This window comes from Loxodonta africana, chromosome 21, assembly GCF_030014295.1.
Source record: "Loxodonta africana isolate mLoxAfr1 chromosome 21, mLoxAfr1.hap2, whole genome shotgun sequence".
Lineage (NCBI taxonomy): Eukaryota > Metazoa > Chordata > Mammalia > Proboscidea > Elephantidae > Loxodonta > Loxodonta africana.
Window position 1 is genome coordinate 23,426,596 of NC_087362.1, and position 16,827 is coordinate 23,443,422.

A 16,827-nucleotide genomic window follows, 5' to 3' on the forward strand; every position below is an offset into this window, starting at 1 on the left:
CCATGTCCACACGCTACCACAAAATACTGCTAATCTCTGTGTCTTAGTTTCCCAGTGCTGCTGTAACAAAAATACCACAAGTGTGTGACTTTCAAGAACAGGAATTAATTTTCTCATAGTTCCAGAAACAAAAAGACCAAATGCAGGGCACCAGATTTAGGGCAATACTCTATCTGTGGGCACTGGGGAAAGATACTTGCATCTTTCAGCCTATGCAACCCCAGTGTTCCTTGAGAATCTTGATGTGGCATCTACCTTCAACCCATTTGTGGATTTGTGTTTTGTTTTGTTTTTTCTGTGTTTAATCTGCTCATTTTTATACCTCAGTGGTGATTACGGAAAATTCTATTCTGCAACACAGGGGTGGTCATGAAATGGAATTGACTCAAAGACAACTGGTTTGCTTTGATTTTTGTTTTATGGATTAGTTTTAGGCGATACCCCCCCACACACACACACACGCTGATATGGCTTCATTAAAATAACAAAGCCCTATTCCAAAACTAGATTATATCCACAGGTATGGGGGTTAGCATTACAGTGCATATTTTAGAGGGAAACGATTCAATCCATAATATTGTGTTGCATTACATTGTGTTAAACTGCCACTGCATTAACAAATGCCTGTGCATGGCAGCCTATATGTGTGTTGTTTACAATTCCTGCTAATGGAGAGTTTTACTTTTCACACCTCTGTATTTTTTGCGTATTGCTATAATTTGAGGAAGGTTACCAGGAATTTCTGAGAATCCATTTCATTAAGATAAGGGTAACTTCTTCATTATCAGGATGGCTGTGCTGTGGTAATCTCAGCTGTTAATCAAAAAAAAATGAAAAATTACCTATTTCTTATTCATATATAGCACAGCCTGGATCAGCAGGGCTGTCTTAGGTATCCAGTGCTGCTATAACAGAAATACCACAAATAGTACTACACAATACAGGGAATCATGGCCCAACCAAACTGACACACATTTTTGGGATACATATTTCCATCCATGACATTCCATCCTCTCATCCCAAAATACATCCCCTTGCCCCAGTAAAATACATTCCTCCCATCATATCATATCATCCCAAACGTTTTAAATCAGTTCCAAGGCCAAATTCCATCCTGGGGCAAAATTCCTCTTCCTGTGTGAAACCTAGTATGCAAGATATCTGCTTCCAAAGTACAATGGTGTATCAGGCACAAGGTAGACATTTCCATTACAAATGGGAAAACTTCAAGGGAAGGAGGGGATAAGAGGCACCAAGCAAGTCAGCAGAACACATTACATTAGATCTCAAGGACGGAATATAATCCTCTGTTCTCTGAGACCATTTAGACAATGGCCCTGCCCTCCAGACTCTGGATATTGTCCACACTCTTGGGATTCTGGATGAAGGTTGCTAGGCACTAGGCTTCAGCTCAGCCTTCCAGGCCCATGGGAGAGCAACTCTACACCCTCAGATTTAAGCAGCCCCATTTTCCTACCCTATCTCAGGTGCAACTCCATGCCAGGTCCTTCATCCTAGTCTCTTTTAGTCTGGAAGCTCTTCTGAAATCTGTCCACCATGGGTGACACTGCTGGTATTTGGAGTCACAATTATATCCACAGCAACGTATCATAAATAACATGTGTGTGTGTATGTGTGTGTGTATACACAAAATGTATTTACGGGAGTTATACGGTTACATTTTCCTACACTCCAATCTTAGAATTTCAGAAATACTTTACAGTTAATTCCCACAAAATCTCTTTTAGTCCCCACAACATCCCTGTCACCATAGAAACCAAATGAGATAAAACAACCTTCTTCATGTGTTAAAGTTTAGGAGTATTTAAAAAAAGAAAAAATCATCAGTGCTATATTAAGTGATAGTTGTATGATATACATTCATGATATACCATGAATTGCAGGAATAAAATCAAACAATGCGACAGCCTCCCAGAGAGTTTATCATTCATAATCTCTGACAGCACAGATTGTGAGAGGTTGAGAATCACGTCCAATACAGAAATAAGGCTTCAGGATTTCAGAAATCTATCAGTGAAAGAATGGATATGAGATCTGTCATTCAAACTGTAAAACGAAATCTCACCCAGTTCATAGTCCAGATAAATGCCAATCCCTCTGGGTTTTTCTGCTATCATCAGAGTGACTGGAAAAGTGCCTTGTGCAACACAGTTACCATTGCACAGCTGAATTGCCCAGCATCTCTCCTGCCCTGCCGGGGGCCTCTTTGCCTTCCTGGAAAGGGAGTCTTTACAAAGCCCCACAGACCATTCAGGTTTCTCACCCACTTCCACCTCCCAGAAATGTCTACCAGAACTGAACTCTTCACAACCCAGGACAACTGGGTCAAACTTGAATCTCTTTGGATTAGGAGGAGGTCTTTGTGTTTTCTTCACAAATGTGACAGATTTTTTATCTGCAGAGACAAACAGATTTCAATGTGCTGTTTCAGGGTCCAGAGTCACATCTTCTTTAAATTTCTGTATAATTTTCTGCAGAGCCGAATACTGTGGAGGAAGGCTGCATCCTTCCTTCGTTAGCTGGAAGGAATAGACGACTGGGGGGTTGAGGCTTTCACAACGATCCTGGACGCTCTTAATATCTGTCAGCAGTTTCCCTTCTGACATCACACTCTTCTCTGCCACCTCCTTTAGTAGATTGTTGAGTGTGGAAATGGACTCTGAAAATGCTGTTATGTTTGCATTTAGTTTCTGTTGAATGTGCTTCTCTTCACGAGCTAACCTGAAGAGAGCTTCTTCACGCTCACGGTCTAAAAACTTGTTCAGGTGCTCAAATTCAGAGAATAATTTTTTCCTCTGATTTTCCACCTTTTTTCTCAGTTCAAATGGTTCTCTGTCTTGGGTAGTTACTAGTTTTGGAAATGTGCCATTTGTTTCTTCAGGGGCTCCATGTAACTCATGAGCCTTTTCCTGTGATGAGAGGCAGCCTCCTCTATGGACCTCACGTAGTGATCCTGGTGGTCTGGGAGCTGAGTGCACAGGGGACAACACCTCCAGGTCTTCCTCACAGAAGTGGGTCAGTACCTGATTGTGATTCTCGCACAAGCATGTCTCTTCCTCCCTCTTCCTCTTGCTCCTGGTGATATGGAGTAGCTTGGCAATTTCAGCTATATGTCCCAGCTGAGTGTTGCTCCCGAGGTGCCACTGTAGGCATGGGTGGCGGCACACAGGGCAAGGGAACCTGTCCTGTCGACCCTCCCAGGACTGCTGGATGCAGGAGCGATAAAAGTTGTGCCCACATTTGATGGTAACAGGGTCTCTGAAGTAATCCAGACAGATGGGACAGTTGGCTTCTGCCTGAATTCTTGCCAGGGCTGCTGTGACCTCCATTAGGCTGTGAATGAAGGGTAGGACTGAGAGCGCTTTTCTTCAGAAGGTATCCAAGCTATGAAATCCTATGAGGTTGCTGTTCCTCTGTTGTAGACATTTGTTTCAGTAGGAGTACTCTTCACAATCAGCTGCTGATCACAGATTAGTTGGGCAACTAGTCATCCAGCCCTTTGGCAGCCCAGAGAATACGAAGCCACGCTAAGCACTTCTCTTGGTCAGAATCCAGTCACAACCTGAAGGTGCCTATTTGTTCCTGAGGATGAGAAAATATTTCTTCCTTTAAAATTAAAAAAAAGTCTTTGTGGCCCTGCTGAATGCCACCAATTCTTGCCTCTACCCTTTCAATCCACTTATTCCCAAATCAGGTACACTGAAACTGGCTGCTGGGTCTAGTCCTTGGGACTAGATCCCCTATCCTAGGTTAGATACCACTCTTTGTGTACCTATTATCTGGGGAATCTAGGTAAAGTTATTTAAGACCCTTGACTCTAACAGAATCATGTAAACAAGGATGAAAATCCCAAGATCAATCATTTTAATCTTGTGAAATCTATAAGAAAGGCATTAGGTAGTTTTTGGTTTAAACAACAGCTATTTCTGATACCATCAAATTCATAATAGACCAAAGTTTGCTTCTCTTTTATGTGAGCATCTCAGTTGCTGGATATATTAAGCTGTAAATATCAAACCCTGGATTAAATTAGATTTACTTAAAGAATGATACCAACCAGGAAAACTCACATGGTGCACAAAAAGATATGTGAGATCTGGGTTTCAAAATAAAATAAAGCTGAGAAACACAAATACATACATACACACTCACAACTGCTCATTGAATTATTGGTAACCTGCTAACTAGTGAGGATTTGTAGGGACAAGGTGCAGGGAAGTGATGGGAAGCCCAGGCGGTGTAGCTCTCCCCAAGAGGCAATTACTGATTCTGAGTTGAGGCTACAAGACTTTGTAGAGCTTCAGCCAACTATCAGGACTCAAGGAATAAAGCTTGGAGTTCAGCACATCCAACAAAAGATGAACCCAGACAAATAAACTAGGAGGAAAAAATTGGCCACCTTTAAAAGGCCTGGTTGATTCAATCATTTTAAACATAGACTGGATTAAGGCAATCTGGGTTTCACTGTATGAGGACTTTAAGTGAAAGCAAAAGTGTTAAATTTTAAAGTGTTGGCTGTTGTTGTTAGGTGCCGTTGAATCGGTTCTGACTCATGGTGACCCTATGCACAACTAGATGGTGGATATCACATTACACACTTGTGCTTTGTTTGTTTGTTTGTTTACTTGTCAGTTAATAGCATAAATAAATAAATAAATAAATAAATAATCCATAGAGTATGAGAATAAATTACAGAAGAATATTTTTAATCTCATTGGGGAGGGCTTTTCTATGCTTGATTGAAATCTAGAAACTTTTATTTTGTCAAACATATAAATAAATGGTATACCTTAAAGAATTCATGTAAAACAAGCAAAGAAAAAATATATAATGAACAATGGTATCTATATTTTAAAAAAGGTGAAGGAGGCAAGTCATAGAAACAAATGGCCAGTTATGAAAATAATGTGCTCCTTTTTAATAATCCATAAACTTCAGTGTGAAGAGAGTGTGTGTGTTCTTTGTGCCTTATCTGAATGGCAAATGCTGAAAAGATTCCTAACACACAGGCAGAGGACACAAGTGTCTTGTTTCCCTAGAGAAAGGAAGCTTGGTGGATGGTGAGAAGAGACAACTAACCAGGCTGTCTGAGCTGAAATCCTCCTCTTGTGTGGATGTGATCTTAGACAAGTCAGAAAGGACTGACTGAGGAAGGAGAGATGTTCCTAGCATCAGTCCTGGTACATTGAAGGCACTCACTCAATAGTAACGAATAATACCCTAGATATTACACACTTATGATCCTGTATTCAAAGAACACACATTGTGTAGTCACCACTACACCCTCAAAGCTACCAACTCTTTCCTCTGGACACCTGCGCTCACCTCCAACAGCACCCACCCTCGCCTCTACCTGCCCTTCAACAACAGGGATGTAATCACAACACTCTCCTATTTAAAAGCGTTCCAGGATTGCTGTCCTCTTGAGGACCAAGGTATTTTCCCTACAGCTACACCTCTTTTATAGGAAAGCCTGACAGTGAATAAGGAAGATTAAAGAAGAATTGATGCCTTTGAATTGTGGCATTGGCCCAGAATATTGAATATACCATGGACTGTCAAAAGAACAAAGAAATCTGTCTTGGAAGAGGTACAACCAGAATGCTCCTTAGAAGCAAGGATGGTGAGAGTTCATCTCACATACTTTTGACATATTATCAAGAAGGATCAATCACTAGAGAAGGACATCATGCTTGGGAAAGTATAGGTTGCCGCAACATGTCTGTCAGTTTTTTGTACTCTGAGGGCTTTCATGTTGTTGTGATGCCGGAAGCTCTGCCACCAGTATTCAAATACCAGCAGGGTCGCCCATGTTGGACAGGTTTTAGCTGAGCTTCTAGACTAAGACAGACTAAGAAGAAGGTCCTAGCACTCTACTTCTAAAAAGAATTAGCCACTGAAAACCTTATGAATAGCAGTGGAACACTGTCTGATATTGTGCTGGAAGATAAGCGCTTTGAGTTAGAAGGCACTCAAAAGACGACTGATGAAGAACTGCCTCCTCAAACCAGAGTCCACCTTAATGATGTGGATGGAGTCAAGCCTTTGAGACCTTCATTTGCTGATGTGGGATGACTCAAATTGAGAAGGAATAGGTGCAAACATCCATTATTAATTGGAACCTGGAATGTATGAAGTATGAATCTAGGAAGATTGGAAACTGTCAAAAATGAAATTGAACATATAAACATCGATATCCTAGGCATTAGTGAGCTGAAATGGAGTAGTACTGGCCATTTGGAATGACAATCATACAGCTGCTATACTGGGAATGACAACTTGAAGAGGAATGGCATCACATTCATCATCAAAAAGAACATTTCAAGATCTATCCTGGAGTACAACGCTGTCACTGATACAATAATATTCATACACCTACAAGGAAGACCAGTTAATATGGCTATTATTCAAAAATCCACACCAACTATTAAGGCCAAAGATGAAGAAATTGAAGGTTTTTACCAACCTCTGAAGTCTGAAATTGATGGAGCATGCAATCAGGATGCATTGATAATTACTGGTGACTGGAATGGGAAAGTTGGAGACCAAAAGGGTTGGTAGTTGGAAAATATGACGCTTGTGATAGAAATTTTGCCAGAGATCGCATGATACAATTTTGCAAGACCCATGACATCTTCATTGCAAATACGTTGTTTCACCAACATAAACCATGGGCCTCGCCAGATGGAATGCACAGATCGAATCAACTATACCTGTGGAAAGAGACAACAGGATAGCTCAATATTATCAGTCAGAACAAGGCCACAGGCTGACTGCAGAACAGACCATCAATTGCTCATGTGTAAGTTCAAGTTGAAACTGAAGAAAATTAGAACAAGTTCACTAGAGTCAAATTATGGCCTTGAATATACCATACCTCAATTTAGAGACCATCTCAAGAGTAGATTTGATGCGTCCAACAATAATGACCAAAGACCAGACAAGTTGTGGAACGACATCAAGGACATTATACATGAAGAAAACAAAAGGTCCTTAAAAAGACAGGAAAGAAAGAAAAGACCAAAATGAACATCAGACTCTGAAACTTGCTCTTGAACATCGAGTAGCTAAAGCTAAAGGAAGAAAGGATGAAGTAAAATAACTGAACAGAGGATTTCAAAGGGCAGCTCGAGAAGACAAAGTATTACAATGACATGTGCAAAGACCTGGTGATAGAAAACCAAAAGGTAAGGACACTCTGCATTTCTCAAGCTGAAAGAACTGAAGAAAAAATTCAAGCCTCAAAATGCAATATTGAAAAATTCTACAGGAAAGATATTCAACAATGCAGGAAGCATCAAAAGAAGATGGAAGGAATACAGAGTCACTACACCAAACAGAATTGGTGGATGTTCAACCATTTCTGAAAGTAACATATGATCAAGAACCCACGGTACTGAAGGAAGAAGTCCAAGCTGTAACGAAGGCATTGATGAAAATCAAGGCTTCAGGAATGGATGGAATATCAATTGAGACATTTCAACAAATAGATGCAGCGATGGAAGTGCTCTCTCTCATCTATCCCAAGAAATCTGCAAGACAGCTACCTGGCCAAGTGACTGGTAGAGATCCATATTTATGCCAATCCCAAAGAAAGGTGATCCCACTGAACACAGAAAATATCAAACAATATCATTAATATCACACACCAGTAAAATTTTTTGAAGATCATTCAAAAGAAGTTGCAGCAGTGTATCAGCAGGACACGGTCAGAAATTCAAGTCAGATTTAAAAGAGGACATGTAAGCAGGGATATCATTGCTGATGTCAGATAGATCTTGACTGAAAACAGAGAACACCAGAAAGATCTTTATCTGTGTTTTATTGACTATGCAAAGGCACTGAATTGTGAGGATCATAACAAATTATGAATAACTTTTCAAAGGTTGGGAATCCCAGGACACTTAATTGTGCTCATGAGGAACCTGTACGTAGATAAAGAGGCAGTAGTTCGAACAGAAGGAGGGGACAGTGAGTGGTTTAAAGTCAGGAAAGATGTGCGTCAGCGTTGTATCCTGTCACCATACTTATTCAATCTATATGCTGAACAAATAATCTGAAAAACTGGACTATATCAAGAAGGCAGCAGCGGGATTGGAGGAAAGCTCATTAACAACCTGAGATATACAGACGACACAATCTTGCTTGCCAAAAGTAAAGAGGAGTTAAAGCACTAACTGATAAAGATCCAAGCCCACAGCCTTCAGTATGGATTACACTTCAACATAAAGAAAACAAAAATCCTCACAGCTGGACCAATAAACAACATTATGATAAAAGGAGAAAAAAATTGAAGTTGTTAAGGGTTTCCTTTTACTTGGATCCATAATTAATACCCATAGAAGTGGCAGTCAAGAAATCAAAAGACACATTGCACTGGGCAAATCTGCTGCAAAAGAGCTCTTTAAAGTATTAAAAATCAAAGAGGTCACCTTGAAGACTAAGGTGTGCCTAACCTAAGCCGTGGTGTTTTCAATCACCTCATATGCATGGGAAACCTGGAGGATGAATAAGGAAGGCCAAAGAAGAATTGATGCCTTTGAATTACGGTTTTGGCAAAGAATATTGAATATACCATGGTCTGCAGAAAGAACGAACAAATCTGTCTTGGAAGAAGTACAACTGGAATGCTCCTTAAACACAAGGACTTTGTCTCACATACTTAGGACATGTTATCAGGAGGGATGAGTCCTGGAGAAGAATGTCAAGCTTGGTAAAGTAGAGGGTCACTAAAAAAGAGGAAGCCCCTCAATGAGATGGATTGACACAGTGGCTGCAACAATAGGCTCAAGTAGAACAATGACTCTGAGGATGATGCAGGACAGGGCAGTGTTTCCTTCTGTTGTACACAGGGCCACTAGGAGTCAGAACCGACTGGGTAGCACCTAACTACAACATCACCTCCCCTAGCACCACATTCTCTGCCCTCCCTCCTTCACTGTCTCCAGTAGGTTGAACTTCCCCAGGCCCCAGACCCTTTGTACAAGATGATGCCTTAGTTATCTCCTGTGCTGCCTCAAAATTTTTGTCACTACCTCCAGAATCTAAGTGTGCCCAGATCTCCGTGAATGTTGATCTCCCCTAATACCATATCCAGGTATAGTAAGTACAACAACATGTACTTCTGCTTTGAACCCTTGTGACTCATGATTTTATCCACATTCTGGATGCCTCAGGTCCCCACTAAAATGGCAAACTCCATAATGTCAGGATATGTCCCTTCCCTGACCCTACCAGGATTGCATCTCCCAATATTTGCTCAGTCCCAGCCTAAACAGCTGCTGAATGAAGAGAAAAACTGGACCAGATTCCTGGTTCTCCCTTAGCAACTGAGTGATTCTGGGCAAACTACTTAACCTCTCTGAGCCTCTTCTCTGTGTAAGCAGAAACGCTTGTGAGGGTTAAGTAAGATCAAGGCTGTACAGGGCATCAGGGTTATCAGACCTCATGGTTCTTATCCCTCCACTCACCCCAACTATCCACAAAACTGTCTCTCACTAAAATAAAAAAAAAATAATAATTTTTTTTTTAAGACATCCTGAAAAATGATTCCATACTCGGCTTCAGGCCAGCTACCTCCGGGCGTTTCTTAGACATAGATATTAGTCACCCCTTTTCTGACTCCACAGGATTAGGGTGGGATCTGGGTATCTGTATTTTCAGCTAGCGGTTAGAACCGTAATAACAGGTGATTTGTTTTAAAATAACTGCAAATCTGAGTTTGGATTCACTTTCGAGGGTCGACTTCAGCCCTGCACTGAGTAGGTGCTCAGAAGCGAGGGCTTGTCCTGTATTCCAGCCTCCAGCAACCACATTGCTTATCGCCGACTTACCTGGAGCAACAGGCACTGCAAAGTGTCGCCACTGAGGAGGGTCGCCGCTAAGGAGGGTCGCCGCTGAGGAGAGTCGCTGTAGTGGGTCTTCCAGACTGATCTCCACAGTCAGCCTTGTACCTGAAGGCTGGTCAGTGGTTGGACCAAGGCTTGTACCCACCACCTGGAGGGTGGAGCTCTTAGCACTCCACCGTCCATGGATTGGTCGCTCCTTCCCTGAGAAAAGAGGGCTGCGCTGGGCAGTGTGGGAGAGAATGCTTGGTGGAAAGGGATCTCCCATGAGTCAGTCAAGTCTGGTGGACCCTCACAATGTTAATAAGCATGATCTCATTTACATCATTGTAATTCTATTTTATCCCATCAACCTCCTTTAATCCCATCTTTGCTGACGAGGTAACTGAAGATCTGAAAGGCTGAGTGAGTCCTATTCCTATTCTCACCCTGGTTTGTTTACCTCCGAAACCCATCAGTTTAACTGTCATATGGCAAAAAGTAATTTTCAGCACCATGCAGTACTAACAATGGCAGAACTTTACATTTCAGTTGCAGAGATCTGGGTTGAGTTTATCCCTTACTCCTTTCACCCTGGCCAAAAGCTGCAACACACCCCAGTGACTGAAATATCTTCCACTCCTAGTTTTCATAAACCCAGAACAAACCCGTTGCGGTCGTCTCTATTCCGACTCATAGCAATCCTATAAGACAGAGTAGAACTGCCCCATCGTGTTTATGAGGAGTGGCTGGTGAATTCAAACTGCCGACATTTTGGTTAGCAGTATTAGCTCTGAACCACCGTGCCACCATGGCTTCACCACTTCCCATAGAGTGCCCACTTGTACAGACCTAGAAGGCAGGTCAACCGTAGACATGCCTGACATGTGGAAAGAGAATTTTAAAGCTTGTCAGGCCAAGGACACAGTTCTACAACTGTTAGTTGTTTTTGTTCTCTGACCCAATGCCTCTAAGAAATGAAGGAGTTGGGGACAAGGAACCCTTATGAGTAAGAGAACACCCAGGCATCCCTGCTAGATGCAACAAGCACCAGGGCCAGGAAGCAGAACTGCCAGGACTGAGGTGGCCACTGATTGCCTGCTGACTCTACTTCACGTTGTATCTTCCTGGGTTGGTCAGCAGCCATTATAATTGCCCTCACTTTTCCAATACTCCTCCCTTACCTTTATCCTCTTGCATATCTCAAGCCCTATCTGAGAACTGCTTACCACCATGACCACCTCCACGGGACTATACTGCTACAGCCTCTTAAGTGATTTACTCTCATTAACTTTACCTTACCTTTATCATTCCCTACACCTTATCTTTGTTTTTTGTTTCTTTTCTTAATCGCAACTGTAATCATGCTTTTTAAAACAACGGAAGCCGTTTTCATAGCTCTTGGAAAGACACAAAAACTTCACGAAGTGTCAAAAGCCCCTAAACTGTCTGGTTGCCTCCTATTCTTGGCTCATTGTACACTGTCCTCTCCTCTGCCTCTAACTCAGCACACTGGATCCTCCTGCCTCTGGACCTTTGCAGAGGTACCTTCATTCCTCGACAGTTTGCATTCCCCATACACGTTGTTTAGGCCCTTATTTATTCCCTTTCTTTAAATCCCAGCCTAATTTCACTTCCTCTGAGTAGCAGTATATATACTCAGAAATCCTTTGAGACATTACAATTTATTTTAGGCAAATTGCTAATTAAGTGAAATCGAATTTATAATTGATTTTTAAGAATGCATCCCTATCCTTTTTTAGACTAAGTTTTTTGTTGTATTCTACCACCTGTTTGTGAAACAGATCATCCTTATAAAATATAAATTTGTGGAAATTCAGATGGAAAATTACAAGGACTGGCTAAAGTAGCACTGCTTATAGTTTGACACGTTAAATGACTGTTACGGATTGAATTGTGTTCCTCCCAATGATGAGCTGGCCTAACACCTATACTGTGATGATAATCTAATCTAATTACTTTTATAATGAAAATCAATCACCTCCCCTAATTCAATCTGACATAACGTAATCCGTCAGTCAGTTATGCTCATACCAGTGTAGAGGGAATCCTAAACCTAATTACCTTGAGTATATGAAGAGCAATGTAGACACAGAGGCCTGTGCATAGACTCCTGACACACACACACAAACACACACAGCACAAATGAATACCCGGGACTTCCTACAAAGAAGGAGGGAATGTAGCTTAGACCCTCATTTGTACTTTTAGTCTTCAGAACTCTGAGAAAATAAATATCTGTTCTTCAAAGCCACCCACTTGTAGTAATCTTGTTACAGCATCAGGGCACCTATGTGAGGAAGCCAGGCCCACATTCTCTCTGTCAAATTGTGGGCCCCTAGTAAACAAGGTCCTTGCTTTGCCACATGCTCCCACTCTGAAGTACAACACCTTTATTCATCAAACTGACAATCAAAAGATTGGCTTTAGGTGAAAAAATAATGAAAATACACAATGAACTGACAAGGGCCCTAAAACAACCAAGTAAATTTTAAATCCATCAAGACAAATTCCGTTAGATTTCAAGACCTGGAAGTAATCTTCTGTGGCTGGAGACACCATATGAGGGCCTGTGAAGTGTGTACTTTATGCAATTACCTACCATTAATATGCCATGGTAACAAAATTTGAACCATGTTGATTGAGGACTTTTGTCATTTAACTAACTGTTATACATTGTGTTCCGTCCCTCCAAAAATGTGTGTCAACTTGGGCAGACCAGGATTCCCAGTAATGTGTAATTGTCCAACATTTTTCATCTGATGTGATTTTCCTATGTTTTGTAAATCCTACTTCTATGATATTAATGAGGCAAGATTATAGGCAAAAGCGTTAATGAGGCAGGACTCCATCTACAAGATTAGGTTGTATCTTGAATCAATCACTTCTAAGATATAAATGAGAGAAACCAGCAGAGAGACAGGGGGACCTCCTACAACCAAGAATGAAGAAGTAGGAGGGGAGTGCATCCTTTGGACCCAGGATCCCTGCACTGAGAAGCTCCTAGACCAGGGGAAGATTGATGACAAGGACCATCTCCCAGAGCCGAAAGAAAAAGCATTCCCCTGGAGCCAGAACCCTGAAATTGGACTTTTCCCTCTTAGACAGGGAGAGAATAAATTTCTCTTTGTTAAAGCTATCCACTTGTGCTATTTCTGTTATAGCAGCACTAGATAACTAAGACACTCACCACGGTAAATGAAATTTGTGCATATGGAAACCATGCAAAGTGAGAATTTAGTGTGTCCATCTGTGTGGTGTATCTGGGTCTCCCCATGCCTTAACTCCACCACTGATCTTCACCATATTACTCTACTCTTAAAGTAGCTTCTAGGCTCCTTTTCCACAGAATCCTCTCCCAATTAATAAGGGATTGTTTTTACTCCATTCCATAGGGTTTAGACTTGCCACATTCAGTGATTCTTTTCCTAATGAATCTCCAAACATTCCCTTAAAATAACATCTAGTATTTCTCTCAAATGAAGACTGTTTTACAGTATATAGAAGTATCTGCTATGTTAGTGAAGTTATTGAACAACTGCTATCAGAATTGAGTTAAAATTATTACCAATTTTCATGATAATTTATTTACAAGGTTTAATTTGAGAGTTGTCATTCTAGCAGTCACTATAATATAAATTTCACTAATGCCTGATTGTATTCAAGAGTTGGGGTAAACAGTAGTTTATAACCTAGTCTTACTCCTACCCTTTGTAGTCCACGTTTAGGTAAGTGAGGCCTTACAATGAGCTTTAGATAATGGAATATGAGAGCCAACGTGTGTCCCATCCTGTGTTGGCCTTTCAGCACCAGTGCGCTATCTCCATGCTCTCCTTTTGCTACTTGTAGCAACCCTGTGATGAGCGAGGGCTTTAGATTCCTCTGTCACTTAATGGAGGAAGGCCTGAATGATTCACATTGTACTATATATGAATAAGAAATAGGTTATTCTCTTGCTAAACAATGGAGATTACCACAGCTCAGCACAGCTATCCCGATCAATGGAGGAGTTAACCTTACCTCAATGAAATGGGTTCTCCAAAACGCTCCTGGTCACTTTCCTCAAATTATAGCAATATGTAAATCAGTAAAGAGATATGAAAAGTAAAACACTATATTACAAGAAATTGTAAACAATACACGTATACGCTGTCACATATGTTGTTGTTATTGTTAGGTGCTGTCCAGTCAGTTCCAAAACATAGTGTCCCTATGTAAAACAAAACGAAACATTGCCTTGTCTTGTGACCATCCTCAAAATCGTTCTTATGCTTGAGCCCATTGTTGTAACCACTATGTCATCCCATCTCGTTGAGGGGCTTCCTCTTTTTCACTGACCCTCTACTTTACTGAGAATGATGTCCTTCTCCAGGTACTGGTACGTCCTGATAACATGTCCAAAGTATGTGGGATGAAGTCTAGCCATCCTAGCTTCTAAGGGGCTTTCTGGCTGCACTCCTTAGGAGACATATTTGTTCATTCTTCTGGCAGTCCATGTTCTATTCAATATTCTTTGCCAACGCCATATTTCAAAGGCATCAATTCTTCTTTGGTCTTCCTTATTCCTTGTCCAACTTTCATTTGCATATGAGGCAACCGAAAACACCATGGCTTGGATCAGGCGCAATTTAGTCCTTAAAGTGACATCTTTGCTTTTTAACACTTTAAAGAGGCCTTTTGCAGCAGATTTGACCAGTGGACTGCATACTTTGATTTCTTCACTGCTGCTTCCAGGGGCGTTAATTACAAAAAAAAAAAATTTTTTTATTTTTTAATTATAGAGCAGTTAAAATGATTCCTTGACAAATTATTTATCTGTTTATCATGATGTTTCTCATCAGTCCAGTTGTGATGATTTTTGTTTTCTTCAGGTTGAGGTGTAATCCATACTGAAGGCTGTAGTCTTTGATCTTCATCATTAACTGCTTCACGTCTACTTCAGTTTCAGCAAGCAAAGCTGTGTCATCTGCATATCACAGGTTGTAAATGAGTCTTCCTACAATCCTACTGCTGTGTTCTGCTTTATATGATCCGGCTTCTTGGGTTATTTGCCCAGCATACAAACGGAATAACCCTGGAGACAGTAAAACAACCCTTAAGCACACCTTTCCTAACTTTAAGCCACTCAGTATCCCATTGTTCTGTTTGAATGGCTGCCTCTTCGTCTGTTTACAGATTCTGCATGAGCATAATTAAGAGGTCCGGAATTCCCATTCTTCACAATGTTATCCATAATTTGTTACGATCCACACAGTCAAATGCCTTTGCATAGTCAATAAAAACAAGTAAACATCTCTCTGGTATTCTCTGCTTTCACCCAAGATCCATCTGACATCAGCAATAATATTCCTCATTCAATGTCCTCTTCTTAATCCAGCTTGAACTTCTGGCAGTTCTTTGTTGATGTACTGCTGCAACCGTTTTTTGAATTATCACAGCCAATTTTACTTGTGTTTGATCTTAATCATATTGTTTGATAATTTCTGCTTTCTGTTGGATCACCTTTCTTTGGAATGGGCACAAACATGGATCTCTTCCAGTCGGGTGGCCAGATAACTGTCTTCCAAATTTCTTGGTATACAAGAGTGAGAGATCTCCAGCGCTGCATCTGTTTGTTGAAACATTCTCAGTAGGTATTCTGTCAAATCCTGGAGCCTTGTTTTTTGCCAGTTACCTCAGTGCTGCTTGGACTTCTTCCTCCACTATCGTCAGGTCTTGATCATATGCTACCTCTTGAAATGGCTGAACGTCCACCAATTCTTTTTGGCTCAATAACTCTGTGTATTCCTTCCATCTTCTTTTGATGCTTCCTGGGTGGTTTAATATTTTCCCCATTCAATTCTGCTGATTGGGTGAGACACTTTTAATACCCATTAAGGGTGATACTCGGGGGGTAGATTAGAGTGGAAGGCATCTGCATCTTGGTAGATTAAATGACAAGCATCATCCTGATCTGATAAAGGAGTGCCTTGATTTACCAGAGTAAAGATTTCTCCAGCTTTGAGACCGTTTGTAGTCCCTTTCACCAAGATTTTACAAAACAAGGAACACAAATGCATTTTAAAATAATTACAATCTCTATAGTGGCTAAGGGACCAACCAAAACCCCAGGAAGAGAAACAGGCTAGAAAACCAGCTTCACACGTCCTCTGGCCTTGATGTAGGGTCCGTCTATTTGGTAGCTTTATGAATCGCTTCTAAATCTATCCAAAACTCCCCTGAAGTATTTATCCATGCACAGCAGGTTTTGTTTATGACAGCACAGACCCCTCCTGATTTTGCTAAGAAAAGGTCTAGAGAAATTGTATCATCTAAGCCACCTCCTCCAGTGAGTTTAAGGAGGTTTGCTGGGCCTTCCGTGCCTGTTCAGTGCCCAAAGCCAATAAATGAATAACGTCAGATAAATTTGTAATGGCCATTTCCATATGGTACATCTCCAGACCTGGTAGAAAACACTACACAAGCCCGTTTTCTTCCAGAACAAGGTTATACCCTTCAACCCTCATTTCTAGAGTCATGCTGTCTACTGTGAATATTTCTCTCTTATTTCAGGTATGTTTGGAAACTAATGGAGTGGTGGTTGGATGAAGTTCTGTTGGGAAAACCAAAAACTCTAAGGTACATTGTCCCACAAAATGGATTCCAGTGAGACACTGAATGGCCCAGGTCCAAGGTGAGTTCTCAGGGGCAGGGATTTCACTGGTGGAGTATGGCTTTCCACCACATAGAAAAGTATACCCTGATGGATAGATCTTCATTAGGGGTATCAAGGATACTAGCATTAAGATAGATCAAGTGCAGTGTAGTTGAAGGTCCATTACAAGAAGAGAGGAGCTGGAAATCTCGAAAAACCTATTGGTCTATTTCTACTTTAGGGCGGTATGATATAATCTCCCATTTAGTCCCTGAAGTCTGATTATAAAGTCCTGATAGTAGAAAGCAGGTACAGTAAAAGGGTATT

The 16,827-nt window shown here is 41.1% G+C and overlaps 1 pseudogene; it reads right to left on the bottom strand.

Moving 5' to 3' along the window:
* Positions 1–1,944: 1,944 nt before the first annotated feature.
* Positions 1,945–3,676, bottom strand: LOC100662021 (tripartite motif-containing protein 75-like; annotated as a pseudogene).
* Positions 3,677–16,827: the final 13,151 nt, after the last annotated feature.